The sequence below is a fragment of the Ictidomys tridecemlineatus genome, chromosome 8 (genome assembly GCF_052094955.1).
Source record: "Ictidomys tridecemlineatus isolate mIctTri1 chromosome 8, mIctTri1.hap1, whole genome shotgun sequence".
NCBI classification, from domain to species: Eukaryota; Metazoa; Chordata; class Mammalia; order Rodentia; family Sciuridae; genus Ictidomys; species Ictidomys tridecemlineatus.
The window spans coordinates 9,100,484-9,118,860 of NC_135484.1; the positions used below are offsets into that span (position 1 = coordinate 9,100,484).

Here is an 18,377-nt window from a genome sequence, read left to right on the forward strand (position 1 = left end):
AGGTCAACTGAGCACTGCAGCCCCCCAAGTGAGGTACCACTTGTGGCCCCATCCTTGGATGTGACATTAAATAAACCATCCTGTATTTCAGGGTCTCGAGACGGGTCCAGGTCAAGATCAGAGTCTCCTTCTGAGCGGGTCCGGCTCAGTGCAGCCTGGCTGTGGCTGAGCCTTCCAGGGTTGTCAGCTGGAGCCCAGGCAGCCCCGCAGAGCGGGAGGGTTGCTAAGCAAACGCAAACCAAAACATCTGTTGGAAACAGAAGCCGAGCCCGAGACAAAGCCAGCTGGCCAGCCGCTCAGCCTTTGAGAGACTTGACTGGCATCTCCCCCTCACCAAAAAGTCCAGGCCATCAGGAGCCCTGGGGCTCAAACTTTTAACAAGCATTAGGTCAGCAAAGGCACTGTCCCCACCAATGCTGTGCTGACGTCCCTGCGCAGCCAGGGAAAACAGGAGGAAGCCCAGCCTCCTGCAGCCGGAATGGAAAACTGTCCTGGGCAGGGGCCTCCCCCACTCCCCACACCCCTGGCTGAGCTGTCAGCATGGCTGAGGGGACCAGGCCCGAGGGGGAGGCAGGCTCCTGGGACCTGAGAGCTTGGGCACAGATCTGGCCCCGGAGTCTTTCAAGTTGAGTCTTTTTTCCTTAAAAAAGAATCCAGGAAAGCAAATCATCACCTTTAAAAATCTGGCTCAATGCTGGCCATGCGTCTGGCAGCCACATCCGCTCACTGGGCTGAGCAGCAACAGGGCCGGGTGTCGCTTCTCCTCCGACCCGGTGGGGAACGGGAGGGGAGGGGCCCTTGGTGCCATGTTGCATCTAACCCTAAAGCCGGTTCCGGCCCAGGCCGGCGCTGGAGGTGGCCCAGCTGCTCTCCGTCCTCCATCACTCCTCTCCGCGGGGACCAGCCCACCAGTTCCTGAGTTCCCCCGCGGAGGGTTGCTAAGGGCCTGAACAGAGCATGGCAGAAGCCAACCAACCAGGGAGGAGCGGTGGAGGCCTGCGGGCCGCTGGCAGGGGACTCTGCAGGTGAGGGCCCTGGGCCAGGATGCCAAGTTCAGGGGAGAGGCAAGGACTGGAGCTGGCCCGAGCTGCTTCAGAGGAGCACGGAGGAGGAAAGTGGATGCAGCCCGTGTGGACAGTCCCTGGCGTGAGGGACAGGGCAATGAGGAGGGGCCAGGGTCAGGTCAGGTCCCTCAGGATGATATGCCAGCCTCCTGGTCATGGTGGACGTGGACCAGGGGGGAAAGAAAGGGGGCACTGCAGCAAGGGGTTAAAAGGCAAGGGGGACTGGACGGGCGGACAGGACGGGGACATGTCAGAGACAGTGCCCACAGCTCAGAGCAGCAACTAGGGGAAGTTCCCTCTCAGTGACTTTCATTTTCTCAGGGAAGTAGGAAGCAAAGTCCCAGGTGAGAGGGACTGAAGTGGGTGGAGTGGTCACTCCAGAGCCAGGAGGAGACTCTGACCAGCAAAAGGCCTGAGATCACCCAACAGCACTCAGTCAGCACTGTCCTGCTCCTCTCTGGCCAGCTGAGCCACTCAAGTGCAGGAGGAGGGAAGGAAGCAGGCAGTAAAAGGAGCAGAGAGTGTGAGAGTCACCACAGCCCCGGGGTGGGGAGGGAGAGGACACAGGCCTAGGTCAGCACAAGGCCCTGCTGGGGTCCTGACGGGGGAAGGGCTGAAGGAGGTAGGGGGCAGGCCTTGAAACTCAGCCACCAGGGCTGGTTCCAACCTGGGAGGGCCAGGTCCACGGGGAAGGGAGACAGACATGGCTGTGAGGAGGCCAGAGGGTGAGGCCAGCAGAGGAGGTGGAGCCTCCTGTGGGCATGGCCTCACCTGGATAGGGACAGAGCCGGCAGGAGGCTCTCCAGGGAAGGGGTGGAGGCAGCGAGGTAGGCCAAGGAGACCCTCCCCACGGACAGAGGGCAGAGCAGCCTCCATTGGAGGCCGGCTGGGGGAGGAATGCGCAGGAGGGAAGAGTTCCAAAGAGAGGCGACAGGAAGTGTGGGGGGGTACTGAGGGAAAGGCCAGCCAACCAGAGGCCAGCTCCTAGCTACAGTTTGACCCGGAATCCAGAGGACAGGCCGTCACCCATTGTTCAGGCCTCTCCGATGTCTTTCTTTGTGGTTGTCTGGGGAGGAAGCCAGGTGCACTCCTAGGACCACCCGCCAGAGCTGCAGCGGGGTCTCCCGGACAGCGTGGGACAGACGGAGGCCCCTGTGGGGAAGACTAGGGACAGGCCGCGCGGGCCACGGCTGTTCCCGACTCCTCCTCCTCTACCCTGGTCTGTCATTCACAGGGGCCTGGCTGACATCGGAAAAGAACACCACGCTCCCTTCCACAACAGGCAGAAGAGGCCTTCTCAGATGACCCTAGTGCCCACCTCTGGACCACTCTGAAACTGCCCCTCACTCCCGGGACCAAGGCTTTCTTCCCAAGGGAGGCTCTGGGCCTTAACCACGTCCCAGCAGGATTCCCAAACTGCATCCCCTGGGACACTGGTGTACCCCAAGATGCGGCCACAGGTTCCATGAACAAAAGGCCACGGGTCTTGAGCAACACTGCTGAGCAACGGTCTTACTGCGGGACCTCGGGAGCTGCCGGGGGACATTCTGCAAGGTGGACACAGTGTCTTGTGCCCATGAAATCCTGTCTCCAAGGACCCCCTTGAGGGTGGGGTCTGGACTTTACAGAACGAGCTGCCAGCCTCCTGCCTGTCCCCTACTTTCAGGGGGCTGGCTTTGTCCTCCTAACCCTGGCCCTCTGGGACAGGAAGCCTTGCCAAGTCACCCCACCCTGTGGGGTCCTCGCTGCCTCTGGCCACTTCAGGCCTGTCCCAGGCTGTGGCTGTGTCCCTAGCACCCGAGTCCTGCCCTGACTGTGTCTCTCAAGGCCTCGGCTGGAACCCCAGCAGCTGGGCCCCCTGGAGGGCAAGTCCAGTCAAGCCTGCAGGGCCCACCCAGGGAGCCTGCACCAGAGAACCAACATGCCAGGGTGGGGGCAGGAGGACCCGGGCAGGTGTGAGGAGGGCGCTGCACCACGGTTGTGCCTGGCTCACGGGGGGTGGGGGGGGTGGGGGGGGGGGGGAGCGCAGAAGGGAGACTCAGCCCTCACCCACCCTGATCACACGCCGCTGCGGGCAGAGCTGGCAGCGCCAGCCCCATTGTTCTGAGTATTGTGCTTTCTCTTCTGAGAATCGGGTATTATCCCCCTGCCAGCCTCTGTGCTCACTGTTTGTCCTTGGTGATCTCCAGGGCTCTTTTATATGCTATGATTATCAGTCTTTAGCTTTTATATGTCATAAAGGGTTGAACGCAGTTTCCTTCCAGACTGCTGCTTGCCTTCTAATGACACTTGGAGTGTGTGGTACACTAGAGTTTGCAATTTTTATGTAATTCAATCCATCAGAGTGACCCATGCAAGGGGCAGCAGGAGCCCCAGGGTGCTGGACACTCCATCTCCAGACTCCCCCTCTGGATATGTGGGTGGGCTTACTTGGTGAAAATTCATGGACTGTGCCCTCAGAGTGACCATTTTCTATTGCATTTTATAGCTCAATAAAAAAAGATTTCTTAAGCTGGGTGTGGTGATGTATGCATGTAATCCAAAAGTTGGGAGGCTGAAGCAGGAGGACAGCAAGTTGGAGGCCAGCCCCAGCAACCCAGCAAGACACTATCTCAAAATAAAAAAGAGCTGGGGGTATAGCTCAGTGGCAGAATGCCCTGGGTTTGATGCCCATTTAGAAAAACAAAGTCTGAAATCTATACTTTTTCTTGCCTTGATGGCTTCTGAGTTTTATGCTTTCCTTAGAAAGTCTTTCCACACCATAAACTGGTAAGATACTGTCTTCTAATATTTTTGTTGATAGCCACAGCTGAAGGGGCCCAGCAAACTTCCAGCTGCCAGCTGATGATTGGCTCACAGGGGCTGCAGCAAACTTCTAGCTGCCAACTGACTGGCTCCTCTGCGGTGATGCTCATTGGGCTGTTTCCCCGCCCTTTCAGACCATGGAGATGCTCATTGGGGGACTTTTTTGGCTCCACCCATGCGACCCAGCCAATGGGCCTCAAGAGCAGGAGGAGTGGGGGAGGTGGAGAGGCTTGTGGGAAGCCGGTGGTGGCAGTTGGGCTCTGAGGGTTTTCCTGAAGAGCTGTGTGGTGCCGTGTGTGTGGTTCTAAAAATAAAGTTCGTTTCTTTTGACAAGTGGCTCCTGAATTGTGCCCAGCCAGACTGCGGCAATTTTGAAAGTTGGGGGGTTTTTCACATTTCATTCTTCATTATCTCTGGAATTTATTTTAATGTATGATAGAAGGAAGGGCTCTAGCTCTTCTTCTTTTCTTCCCAAGGTGGAGCCTGGCTCTTCCCAGGTCTCGGCTCCCTCCCTTGACCCCCACCCCTCCTCTCTCCCCTGTGCTCCTACCGTGTGATTCTGTCCACTCCAAGGCTTTCACCAGGGGTCATCCAGGCTCTCGGGCCTCCAGAACTATGAGCTAAATGAACCTCTTCTTTATAAAGTACCTGCCTTGCATATTTTGTTATAGAAACAAACAAACAAAAGAACTAGGACACCTGGGAACCCCATAAAGGTAGGACGGCAACAGTCGCCACTCAACACTTCTTTTTAAAAATTTTTTTTAATATTTATTTTTTTTTAGTTCTTTTAGGTGAACACAATACCTTCATTTTATTTATTTATTTTATGTGGTGCTGAGGATCGAACCCAGCACCTCACACGTTCTAGGCAAGCACACTGCTGAGCCACAACCCCAGCCCCTCAACACTTCTTATGGTTAAAAAAAAAAACAAAACAACTAATTGACAAACTGCCTCTGGACAGAAAACATCCATAAGTGAATCAGAACCTCAATGGGACACCAGGCTTGGGGCCTCAGGGGTGACCTTTGTAAGGGGACATGTTTGTGAGCCCTGAGATCTATGTATACACATAGAACCTGGACCTGAGGGGCTACTAGACTGACAGCCATGGTGCTGTCCCTGGCATGAACCGCTGTGAAGACCACACTCCCTGGACGAGGAGCAGTGGCCCGTCCTGCCAGCCTCCTCCTTTGCTCAGGGACCTGCCAAGCAGGGCTGGGCATTCGGAGTGTTCACCTAGATAAAGTCAGACACCACACTGTCCACTGGGCAAGGCCCCTCAGCAAACCCCACCCTCCTGGACCGAACCCAGGGCCAGGGCCACTGAGCTACAACCCCAGCACCATTCCCTTTCTTTCCTCCTTCCTCCCTTCCCTCCTTCCTTCCTCTCTTTCTCTTCCTCTTCCTTCCTTTCTTCCTTCTTTCCCTTCCTCTCTCCCTCCCCTGCTTCCTTCCTTTCGAGACAGGGTTTCATTAGGTTGCTGAGGCCTCAAGTTTGCAATGCTCCTGCCTCGGCCTCTCGAGGTGCTGGGATTATAGCTGTGCCATTGCTCCCAGCTAGACTTTTAAATAAACAAGTACTCCATTCACACAAATCTGGGGGACACAATCCAGTGCCCATGCACCGCTGTGGCTGTGGTGGGAACAGAACACACACACACACACACACACACACACACACACACACACGGTATTCCATTACAAAGAAAGGAAAGCAGGCAATGGGACAGACCACAGGCCAGCACAGCTACCAAGCTCAGGAAGGTCCAGCTGAAGTCACCAGGCTGAGCCCTGGATGCGGAGGAGGCAGCCAGGCAGACCCCGGGGAAGGGCTTTGGGGGCAGGTGGAACAGCAAGAACAAGTCAGGCTGCTGGGGGCGGGGGGGGGGGGGGCAAGCCCTAGAAAAGGAGAAGAAAGAGCAGGGCGGAGTGGGCCGGGTGTGCAGGCCTCACCAGCAGCCAGCGGGCTAGTCGGAGGCAGCTGCACCACGCAGGGAGAGGCTGGGCTCTGAGGTGGCTGCAGAGTGGCTGACCTGCTGGGGTTTAAGAACAGAGAAGAACCTGCCCAACTCAGGTCATGCATCCGCTGGTTGGGGTTTCCAAGAACCCAAATGGGAGAGTAGGGTCAGAATCTTCAGGTGCAGCAGTTCCAGACACACTTTAAAACCAGCCTGTTACCCTTAACATAAGCCCTCTGCTGGAACTCGGCTGGATTTTACTCAGGGACCTGTGTCTATGGATGAAATGGAACGGGCCTCTTCACGGTGCTGGTGGTCCCACCCCAAGAACATGGTGTCCCTTCCATGGATCCTAGCGTCTGTCAAGTTGCATAGCCTTCTTCTTCTCAGCCTCACATATTTCATTTACTCCCAGAAACTGTGGAGAGGGGACCTTTTCCCCCACTGCGCCCTCTAACTGGTGAATGCTGGAGTATGGGAAGGCCACTGATTTGGCGACACTGAAAAGCAGCCCATTTAAGAACTCACTGTGAGAATGAGCCACCATCCAGCTTATCTCATAGCCCTGGGGTCACCAACATTCTCCACTCTGATATCACCTACTTGCCCTGAGTCCATCTGGAGAACACCAAATTAATCCCAGACCCAGCTCGCTTATCATCCACACCCAAAGCCTTCCAGGGCACAGGAGGGGGAAGACAGGAGCCAAGATGGCAGCCCTCTAGGAAGGCCCGCGGCTGGGGGGTCCCCCAAAGGACTTTTGCCATGGGACCCCATCAAGTCTTGCTTCTGAACTTATTTGTCTCAGTAATACGCTCTCAGTAACCAAATTTTCCTGACAGCCAAGTGAACCAGAAACCTACAAGGGAAGGTGTTAGCAAGTCAAGCCCAGAAGGCCAGGAGACTTTGTATGCACAACAGGATTTCATTCTGTTTCCCCATTTCATATATCTGGTCTTACGATTCTCATCCCATATTTTAGAGATAAGCTACAAACACACCTCCATAGTGGACAAAATAGTTCATCACAGAGTTGGGGACACATTTTCTTGAATGGGCTGCATGTGTACCTCAATTTAAAAGCACTTGCCTCACCTGCTACAGATCCTCAACACCACTTAAAATCATTAATTATATTTTATATCCAGTGAAAAGTAATATTGTTTTAAAAAATTAGGTGGAGAATAGTCATTGCATTCTGTAAGACTCCAGACATTCGTGGAATCAGAACCATGACTCTTTTGGTTCAATGTGTTATTTTTTATCCTTAAGCTGACAAGACAAAGGTCTTTTAAGTTTTTTCTACTTGTCTAGCATGCTCAAGGCCTGGGTTCCATCCCCAGCATGCCACAAAAAAACAAACAAACAAACAAAAAAAAAACCCACAATGGGAAATCTCATCTCCACCCCACAAGTCAGGGAGCTTTTACAGGGTCCCCCCAGGGCAGCCTGCAGCCAGCAGGGAGCCTTGATGAGTTAGGAAAGGGCCCGAGGGCAGATCTGGACACCAACTGGCAGCTGGGAAAAGTGGGCAGGGAGAGGGAGGAGGAGCCCCTGTCCTGGACCCCAGGGGACCTTATAGGAGGCCAAGACTTCTGTGTTACCACAGAGACTCTGGGGTACCCCCAGAATGGAGCCCAGTGCCTTTTTAACAACCTATTCAAAATCATACTTCTTACCTGTCAGTAAACAGCAAAACTAAAATAGAAGGGGAAAAAAAGTTAAGTTCTATTGCTTCAGGGTTAAAATCCACTTATAGAACCAGACAAGGTCTTTCAGTCCTCATTCAAAGGGACTGTTTCCATGGTTGGTCTGGACGAAGCAGGTGGCCCTCTGAAACATAAGATTCTGCTGGCCGGAGATGCATTCCAACATGGAATTCTTTCTTACACCTCCACCTTGGCCCCCAATTACCACCCAGATGTGATTGAGACCTGTTCCCCTGCCCTCCTGGTGGTCCCAGGGACAGGAGAGGCACAGGCCAGCACCCACCCTTCCTCCGCCCCATGGACCATTACAAGGGCCTGGCTGGGCCCAGTGGCAGCCAGTCACCCCAGCCCTGACTTACTAATATTCCTTTTTGTACCCACACCCCGACACTGAGAGCAACGTCACTGTCCTGCACCCAGAGCACATGTCCTGCTGCAAGCAGCTCATCTCTGCCAGCAGCACGCCACTGGGTTCCATTGAGTCCTGTAGCAGGAACCGCAGAGACCCTCTCTCTATTAAAGTGTCCAACACTTTGTCAGCCACTGGCAAGACTTCTGGTGAGGCCAAGTTACAACAGACGGAAAAAAGATCACACATTCCCAGGTACACGAACTGCCCCGTCCCTAGCCAAACGGCAGCCCAGTTATTTTATTTTTTTAGGTGGATCTTTATTTTTTTCATTTATTTATATGTGGTGCTCAGAATCCAACCCAGTGCCTTGCACATGCTAGGCAAGTGCTCTACCCAGGGGCTTTCAAGAAGTATGGACTGCAGCCCCCCAACTCCACCTCAAGCAACTGAGGCACGGCTTGCATACAACCCGAGCCCTCCAGTTATTTTTTTAGCTGTACAATAATGAAACTTGGGCTCTTGATAATCTGCCTGAAGTTAGCACAGTTCATAATACACTAGTGAACACTTTACTTGGTGTTCTATTTAAGCTGAAGGTGCCATTGCTTTTATAAGTTTTTGCAAGTGACAGGGACCTGGCAGAATCTGAGAGAATCTCATGTATTTTCATTAACCCATAAGTAGAGATCAAGGAAATCACAGAGCACGAGATTTCAAGGCTGAGCTCTGACTTTCTTATAAGGAACCTTGCCACATCACTTCTCCTAAACTTCTCCTAAATTTCTGGGTAGTTTAAACTTGTAGGTGAGTGAAGTAGTGATGTGCATATCCTTGGTGATTAAGCCCCCCTCCCTCCCCCTGTCTCCTCTCTCCCCTCCCCTCCCCTCCCCCTCCTCCTTCTTCTTCTTCTTCTTCTTCTCTCTCTCTCTCTCTCTCTCTCTCTCTCTCTCTCTCTCTCTCTCTTCTCTATCTCTGTAATGGGGATTGAACCCAGGGGCACTGAGCCACTGAGCCACATCCCTAAACCTTTTTAGATTTTATTTAGAGACAGGGTCTCACTGAGTTGCTTAGGGTCCTGCTAAGTTGCTGAGGCTGACTTTGATCTTCCTGTCTCAGCCTCCTGACTTTACAGATATGCACCATCACACCCAGCTCTTTTTAAACACACACTGGAGGTCTGGGGATGTGGGTCAGTGGTAAGGCTCTTGCCTCACATGCATATGAGGCCCTGGGTTCAACCCCAGCACTACCAAAAAAAGGGTACATGTGATCTCAAGAACAGGAAAGGCAGTATCAATTGAAATTCACTTATTTTCAGATAAAGATTCCAAGGTCTGGAAGGCTTGGTTGTCCTTCCCAAGGGGGACAGCATAAGCAGTTCAGGTCTCCCCCAAGCCGCTGATGAACCTTAGCTACATGCAATCCATGGAACAGCATCACCCAGGGGCTTTCAAGAAGTATGGACTGCACCCCCCAAACTGCACCCCAAGCAGCTGAGGCACGGCTTGCATTTTAACTAGACTTACAGGTGGTGTAGTGCCGCCGTCTGGCTGGGCACAAATCACGAGCCACTGAAGCAGGAACAAACTTTATTTCTGAACTCCACCAGCACACTCCACACACGCTCCCGGGAACTCCCCCGGACTCTACGCGGCTCCTCCAGGAACCAGCAACCGGAAATATCCCTGTTGGAGGGATATTTCCCCAACCAATGGGAACTCTCCGGGAATCCCCGCGAGAGCTCAAGCGGAACTCAAGTCACCTCTCAACCACTACTCCTGGCAAAAATGCCATGCGTCATCCGACTCGGCTGTGGCCCTCAACAGTGTAGACAGACGGTCAGTTTTCCAAGCAGTGCTTGTTGATTGACAAGGAGGAGAGAAGGATTCCAAGTCAAACCTCTGAAAGCTGGGTTGTCCCTCACCTGGTCACTGTGGTCACAACAGTCACCACTGTAAGAAATGTTTGTAGGCCAGAGGGTGAAGCAGGCAGCAATCTCTCTTCGAAAGACGCACAGCTCCAGTATTTGCTTTTGGCCAGGCACAGGCTTCCTCTAGGGAAGAAAAGGTTGGTGACCCTCCGGCTGGAGAGAGGCTGAAACCAAGATGGCAGAGCAGCCCAGAGACAGGTCCCCAGAGCCCAGGGCTGCTCACCCGTGTCAGCTTCACCTACAGATGGAGCAGCCACCTTTGTTCCCTGCCGTCAGCTGCCAACAGGCGGAGGAGGAGGCTGGGGCTTGGGGGTGCAATCCACTGGGCATTCCAAGGTCAGCTCCGAAGACAGGAAGGAAGCGTTTATTTCTTCTGAATAAGATCACTTCCACCAGTCAATGCCAAGTGGTCACAACACCGCTGCCTGCCTCTGTGTTCCTGAAAGGCCAGCTGGGCAGGACAAACCAGGACTGCAGGCTCACCTTCCAGCCGCCAGCCCGGGCCTCCACTGGACCTCAGCATCACCAGGATCGGCACCCTCTCCCCACCCCACCCCAGGCCCTCGGACAGCCTGTGGAGCTGAAGCAGGCAGAGCGCATGGGACCAAAGTTCCATACGGGGGGCCCATGGCCAGCCAAGGGCGGAGGGGAAGGAAGGGTCGCTGTTCCCAGGGTGTGTGTGGCTTCACAGATGCACTCCAGGGACTCAGGGACATAGCACAGAGGCTCACCATCACACTAGGAGGGGTTCCAGGAAAGCAGGACGGATGGCCATCAGCCTGGGGGTGCCAGGCAGACTGGGCACAGACCCAGGAAGAGAACGAAGGGCCAGTTCCCATGACATCTCACACCTCACCAGGAGCCCCATATCCCCCAAAACTGCCTTAAGATTAAGCTCAGACTTCCACTGTGTACTTAGAATCTGCTCTTGCAATCTGGGTCATCCATCGGTCCCCGGGAACACGCTGCCCTCCTGGCGGATACTCATCAAAGGAATCCTCCGGTTCTGAGGCATTTTCTGAACCAGGAAGCTTTACCAGCAAGTGGCATCCTGCCAGTCTCTTAATGCCACAGTGCAGATGGCTGTGGCCCACAGGGCCAGCCAGGTGCGCACAGCCTTCCTGTGCGGGCCCTTGGAGAGGTGCTGGCACCTGCTCAGCACCACCTTGGTGCAAAGCATGTCCACTCACCTGGCAGAGCCATTCCTGCCCAAACAGCCAACGGGGGCAGGTAGGTCTGCTCCTACAGCGTCTGGCACCTCACTTAGGGACTTCTCCCATCTCAAAACCCAGGAGCCCTCACGGATCACCCCGGAGCCCTCACGGATCACCCCGGAGCCCTCACGGATCACCCCAGAGCCCTCAGGAACCACCCTGGAGCCCTCAGGGACCACCCAGGTCAACACTGCACCTATCGGACACTCCTCATGTTCTATTCAGAAGAGGACCCCTGGAGCCTGGGGTCCTCTTCCTCTGCACTGGGGGATGGGGCTCGTTCTTCATCACCCTGAGGCCGCATGGGGCTCTGTGCCAGGCGCTGGGACATCCACATGGAAGAAGGGGACCAACTTGGGGACCCAGATCTCCCTCTTGGAGCATAGGCTTGAAGCCTGCATCTTCTCAAACATCGAGCTGCCCTTGGCCAAGCTGCACACCCCACCCTCAGAAAGTGGGTGATGGGATCCCCAAGTAAGAGCCTCCTCTATGAAGGCGTGTGTCAGATGAAACCCTCCACAACTGGAGGGACCGCGCTGGTGCACCACAGTCACCTGCAAGCCTGTCTTCCCTGACTGCACCAGAGTTCAAGACCCAAGAGAAGGGGCTGGGGTTGAAGCTCAGTGGCAGAGCGCTTGCCTAGTGCACGTGAAGTACTGGGTTCGATCCTCAGCACCACATAAGAATAAATAAATAAAATAAAGGTCTTGTGTCCATCTACGACTAAAAAAAAGACCTGAAGCCCAAGACTGTGGAACAGGCTGAGTCTTTTCCACACACCAATGTGTTTATCGTTTTCACTAAGAATTTTTTTAAAAACATTTATTTTTTAGTTGTAGATACAATACCTTTATTTTATTTATTTATCTTTATGTGGTGCTGAGGATCGAACCCAGGGCCTCGCACATGCTAGGCCAGTGCTCCACTGCTGAGCCCCAGCCCTGGCCCAGGAAACAGAATTTACTGAACACACTGTTCACTGGAGCCTTCAGGCCTTCTTCAAATCAAGACTCTGCCACAAAGTTGAGGCGGAAGCTCTGGAAAATTCTTATGCCTTTCTGTGCCTCAGTTTCTCCAAGTGTAAAATGGAGGTCATTAGCCCCTGCCTCATCGTAAGGATCACATAAATCAGTATGTGTAAACTACCTGGAGCAGCACCTGGTGTATGGTAATCAAATAGGAGCTACTGCCAAGTTGAACCAGAGTTTGTTTAACCTGTAAAACATGCAAAACACCGAGAGATAAACATCCTTGAGCGAGATGGGCTGTGATCTGTGACTATTCCTGAGATGAGTTTCTGCAGCTGGAACTCAGGACCAAGGACATGCACTTGGAAAGGTTTTCATTCACTTGTCTAATTTTCCTTGAGAAAGAATGACCCCCATTTACTTGCAAGTGCTGGAGAGCCCCCTCCAGGGGGCCTGGAAGGCAGGCAGCCCTCACCTGGGCTGTTTCCTGTTAGAGGTGGACCCCATCTGCCCCCACTCAGCCCTGGGTCCGCTGGCCTGAGGAGCAGGGAGGGCAAGCAGCTCGGGGACTTGGTTTTTCAAGCATTCAGCTTGGTCAGGAGCAGACATCCTCCCAGCTGGATCTGATTTTGCCTCCCTGCAGGCACACAGCCCGGCCTGGAAGTGCTAAGTCAGTGCGTCCAGGGGTTGAAAGACAATTCAAGTGAAAACAGAAACTAGTTCCTGTCCTCAAGCAGCAAGGCCACAGAAACTAAGCACCCAAGGATTATTCCAGAAGTGAGCCCCAGACTCATGCAGGTGCCCAGAGCAGGCCCACAGACTATCTACAGGGTCTGGGGCACAGTACCAGTGGTGCTTGGCACCCTGCATGCTTTCAATGAAGCTAACAAACTGTTAAATAAAATACATTCTCCCCTCCTACCTTGAGAAGCACACTCCCAGGATGAACCGGAAGTTCAGGTCCCCATCCCAGCCTGGCCCCTTCTCCTCCACTGTCTTCCCCAACGGGCTTCATACCCCTCTTTGTGCTCACGGGTGGACACCCAACCAGCCTGGCTCTAGTTCTTTTTTTATTTTTTATTTTTTTTTTGCACTGGGGATTGAATCCAGAGGCACTTAACCACTGAGCCACATCCCCAGCACCGTCCCTGGCTTTTTTAAAAATTTTGAGCCAGGATCTTGCTAAGTTGCTTAGGGCCTTGCTATGTTGCTGAGCTGGCTTTGAACTTGTGTCCTCCTGCCTCCAACTCCTAAGCCACTGGGATGACAGGCATATGCTGCTGTGTCTTGCCTGGGTCCAGTTCTTATCCCTTGCCCTAGGGTCCCAAACCTTCAGGCCTGGGGTGGACACCCCTGGGAGGAGTCCTTTGCCCCCTGAAGCAGGAAGCAGGCTAAGGAAGCAGGTTGGGCCATCTGCATGGCAAACTCCAGGGTACTGAGTAGCAGGATGTGGCCCAGAAGGACAAGCACAAAGGTCAGATGGCCAGGGCTCCTCTGTCCTCTCTTGTGCAAGGGCCAGGGGTGGTGCCACTGGAGAGCCCAGACCTTCTCCTCCTGTGCCCACCACTGCTGCCCTCCGGAGTGCCCTCTTCTTCCACCCTGTGGCTCTTCCACCCTGTGGCCACTGTGCTTTGAAACATGTATCTTGTACAGAACCTCAGAATCCGTTCACACCACCATTTCTGCTGTTGGTCACAATGACATCCATCCAGTAAACTGTGAACTTCTGTACCCTGGTGACTACGGTAATGATAGCCTATTGGGATAGCTCAAAATCACGAAGAGTTAATTTCAAATGGTCTCACACAGAACAGGTATTGAGGTGGTGGATATGGTAATCAGCTTAATTTCATCATACACATGTCCACATGACTTTGAACCCCATAAATAGAATTTGCCAATTTACAATAAAATAAAATTTGAACTTACATATATAAATGCAAGTTAAAAAAAAAAAAAAAGAGAGCCAGTCCAAATAAATCAAAATCTTGCCTGGCATTGAGAAAACTAAATTTTAGGAGATTCATTTTTTTTTTCATTAAAAATATAGGGACAAGGGCTGGGATTGTAGCTCAGTGGTTGAGCACTTGCTTGAGCACCTCATAAAAATAAATAAATAAAACAAAGAAACTGTGTCCATCTACAACTAAAAATATAATACAGCAGCTGGGGCTGTAGCTCAGCAGTAGAGCACTTGCCTAGCACCTGTGAGGCCCTGGGTTCGATCCTTAGCACCACATACAAATGAAGAAATATAATAAAGGTTTAAAAAAAAATACAGGGACAAGCAGAAGAAATCTGACACCATATGGGTAACTGTCAACAGAGAGAGAGAGAGAGAGAGAGAGAGAGAGAGAGAGAGTGTGTGTGTGTCTGTGTGTGTCGATCCATCCATGGAGATTGACTGTACTTTTGTGTATGTTTAAACATGCTCATAATTAAAAGTTAAAAACAAAGTTTTTGGGACAAGCAGCCAAAACAAGAGCCTGGCAAGATCTGAAATCAGAAGTCACAATCAAAAGGACAGAGTTAAAAAAAAAGACCACAGGGAGAGGACACATCAACTGCTCTGCATTTCTGTGAACATCGTTGTGTTGACAAGACCTACAGCCAGGAAAGGGGCCACAGGAGTTCTGAGGCCAACCGGACCAAGTCAGGAGCCCAGCCCCCCACCCCCCACCTGGGCGTCCACCTCTGTCCAGGAGCATTCCCAGATTGGCCACCTCTCAGGTTCTCTCCAATGCTCTTAACCAGTCAGGCTTCAAGTCACTGACCAAATAATTCCAGCCATGAAGCCCAAGCAAGAGACCAAGGCAACAGTCCACACCAAGGCTTCTGAGTGGGCTCTTCAGCCACCTCACCCTCTCCAGCCAAGCGTGACTGTGGCCTCCGTGAAAACTCGGCAGCTGCGAAGAGCAGTTGCTCAAAGAAAGGCAGGGACATGCACTAATGAAGTCTCCCAAGCCTCCTTCCCCATTCTCCCTCCTGCTGCCCACACTCAACAGTTACAAAGCGGGGGGGGGGGGGGGGGTGGAGAGGCAGGTACAGGCATAAACCCACGTGTAAACATGGGGACCTGCTGGCTGTTTGGAGAACACTGAACTTTGGAGCATTGACGCTCACTCTGAAAGCAGGTGAACTCCATCAACAACCAGCACGCTTCCCTCTATCTGGTCCATCCAAAGTCTAAAAGAGACAGCCGCAAAAGACCAGTGCTTCTTGTGTGGATGTGTGAACAAGAGAACATCTGGATGCTGATTCTGGATGGGGGCAATGGACGCTGGATTGTCATCTACATAGAAGATGGCAGTACTGGGAATAGAACCCAGGGGCACTCTGACACTGAGCCCCATCCCCAGCCCTTTTCATTTTTATTTGAGACAGGGTCTCACTTGGTTGTTCAGGCCGGACTTGAATTCAGTATTTGCCTGCCTAAGCCTCTGAATTTGCTGAGATTACATGTGAGCACCACCACATCCACTTGGTGAAAACCTTTTAAACTGGTGCCCATACCTTTAGTTTTTCTGTCTCTGGAATTCCTGCTCCCACTGATCCATTTAAAAGATTCTCAGCTTTATTCTTCTGGAAACATGAATTTGGAACTATTCCTTAAGCAGTCTTTTCATTAGCAGGTTAGGTGGCCTGGTACGGAGAACATCTGCCAAGTTCACTGGAAGAATAGGAGGACAGGTGGGAACAGGTGAGGACAGGCTAGAGCAGGCAAGAGGGAGAAGTCCAACTGCCAACCAATCATGCAACATCAGCTTTTCCTGTGAACACCAATAAAGACCCCAAACACTAAGGAACCGCTGAGCCCTTCCAGTGACAGACGTTCCTCACACTAGAATCCTTGGGGTGAAATGTGCAGGAAGGTGCTGGCAACCCGTGCTCATGGTGGGAGAGCCAAGCCACCTCATCACCTGTTGACCCCAGTAAAAGCAGTAGTGTGCACCTGACACAGGGCTGGGCAGGCTTCGGAGCCACGCGGGAGCCAGGAGCACCATGATCCACACGGCAACGGCCCACACCTCTAGTGTCCTAGGCTCCTGTTACTCACTGGGGACATCCATCACAGAAAAACCACAACCAAAGAGAAAGGGAAGCTGTCCCCACCCCCTACTCTCAGGGAAAGGACAAGTGCACTGTCCCGGCAAAAGGAGAGATGCAACCTTCCTGGGGGCAGGGGGAGCGCCTTTCGCCTCACTGAGAAGAGCAAAGCACAGCAACTCAGCTGGCCAGCCCTGGGGCACAGAGGGGAATCTCAAGGTCAGCGCCCATGTATCCAATGTGTGCACTTAGGGTGTCTTCAAAGTTGAAACAACTTCTAGTCACTGAACACTCCCTCAGAAGCCTCTGGACAAGGAATACCATCAAAAGGTACAGCTGCTTTTTAAAAATAGCTTCATTTCATTTAATTAAAAACAATCTTTAAAAGCATAAGTATTTAGCCTGCGGTCTACCAAAAAACAAATGATAGGTTAAGAGACAAGTGTGGACTGCACATGAGCTAAGGACATGCCAACTGCTTTCATCACCTCTACTATAAACCCAGGGCGCTGCATCACCAACACCAGGGAAAGGCACCTCAGCCCACAGCCCATTTCCACTGGAAGACACGCACTCTGCCGCCTTCATTAATCATTTAAAAGCCTTCACTTTAGAAAAAGTATTTTTTTGTTCCAAGTGGCTTCAAAGGAGCCCTTAAATGTGTATGAACCTTGCCTTATGTCACTGTAATCCAACCAAAGGATATTTTAATCTTTTTGATGAAATGGTAGTTTTGTGTCATGAAATTAATCTCTCAGTTTTGATAAATGTGGTATGAAATAGACAACTAAAATGGAATGGAAATTTCTGTGGTTTTCTTTCAAGGCCATAACAAATGACCAAACTTGGACTTTTCAGGACAGAGCCCAAAATGGAATAATCTGATAATAATTTAATCCATGATTTGCTACACACTTTGATGCAAAGAATACTGGAGACACTGTTTCAATAATCAAGTGACTGAAAGCAATCCGGATAATTATATGTTAAATGATCCAGGAAACAGAAATAGAAGAAATGGTGCTGTGGAGACACACACACACACACATATATGCACACAGTCCTGTGTCCTAACTGGAGTTGATGCATATAAATGTAAAAACAAGCCCAGAGGGCTGGGATGTACCTCCGTGGGAGAGCACATGCATGAGGCCCTGGGTTCAATCCCCAGTACCACCACAAAACACACACACACACACACACACACACACACACACACAATTGGAGACATTTATGAAGCACTGCTTGAGTGGCAGTTGTATTTGCTGAACATCTTAAGTACAAGTGAACAAGTGATTCTGCACTTGGTGAGCTAAGAACACCGGAAGATAGTGCAGCTGGACACCTGCTCTTGTAAATCTCTCTCCAGGGTTTATGATGACAAACCCAACAACCCCACCTGATGTCACTGGCTTTGGTGCCACCTAGAACCTTCTTCCTGAGTGCTGGCCACAAAACCAGGGATCAGGAAGCCATGAATTGTATGACACTATCAAAATGGCCACACACAAGTCAGGTGGACTGTGTCACCCTGAGCAAATAAGTATCTTAGCATCTTCAGGCCTCAGTTTGCTTGTCTGTAATATGCGAATGACAATAATGGTTTTGTAAAATTGTGAAAATTAAATGAGATTATGTCTCCAAACCCTCAGCATCATGCCAATTTAAAGGTTTCTAAGCCCAGAGGTGAAATATGCTGGCTTGGCATCTTCTAACATCCAGCATACAGGTAAATTCACCAGATAGTATATTTGCTTCCAAAGTCCTATATGCCAAAGTAGTGACGCTCTCGACCAAGGATTAACGTAAGACAAAGATGCCATCTGTGGTTTCCCCAGAGTCTGTGTTTCGGAGCTTGGGTCCCATCCCCTTTGGGAGTGGAGCCAAGCCAACACAAACCTAAAGGCAATCACTGGTTTCATCAACAGGTGCACAAGAAGGAGCGCCAGGCCCAGCGCTGGGCCAGGACTGCCGGCTCCTAAGTCAGTCCCAAGGGACCGTCGTGAATTTGCAACGCGCTCTGACTCAGCGCCAAGAGTAAAAAGTCAGAGCCGCCTCTCCAAGAACAGAGTCCTCGGGCGCGCAGACGGAGACCCCGGGTGCCCGCCGTGCGCCACCGTGCTCAGCCAGGGGTGCTCGCGGCCATCCCTGCGCCCCTTCCTCCCTAAAAGCCACCCGCCTCCCCGCGATCCCCAGCCCTGGCGGTCCCCGCGCCTTCCAGGACTGGCCCCTTGGGGTAGGGAGGCGCGGGTCTCCCCAGGTCCGGGCGCAGGCAGGCGCCGGTCCTCCCGGCGTCACCGCCCGCGGGCGGCAGGGCGAGGGCG

At 52.3% G+C, this 18,377-nt stretch overlaps 1 protein-coding gene and 1 long non-coding RNA gene across 8 annotated transcripts in view; both read right to left on the reverse strand.

Annotated features, from left to right (window-relative positions):
• Synj2 (synaptojanin 2) overlaps positions 1-18,377 on the reverse strand; it is an 89,589-nt gene that overhangs the window by 70,835 nt on the left and 377 nt on the right. The gene's annotated exons all lie outside the window — the stretch shown is intronic.
• On the reverse strand, positions 9,467-18,377 carry LOC144365980 (uncharacterized). The gene is made up of 2 exons (XR_013424720.1): positions 10,048-18,377; positions 9,467-9,947 (listed from the first exon to the last, which is right to left on the reverse strand). It is a non-coding gene; the product is annotated as an uncharacterized LOC144365980 (long non-coding RNA).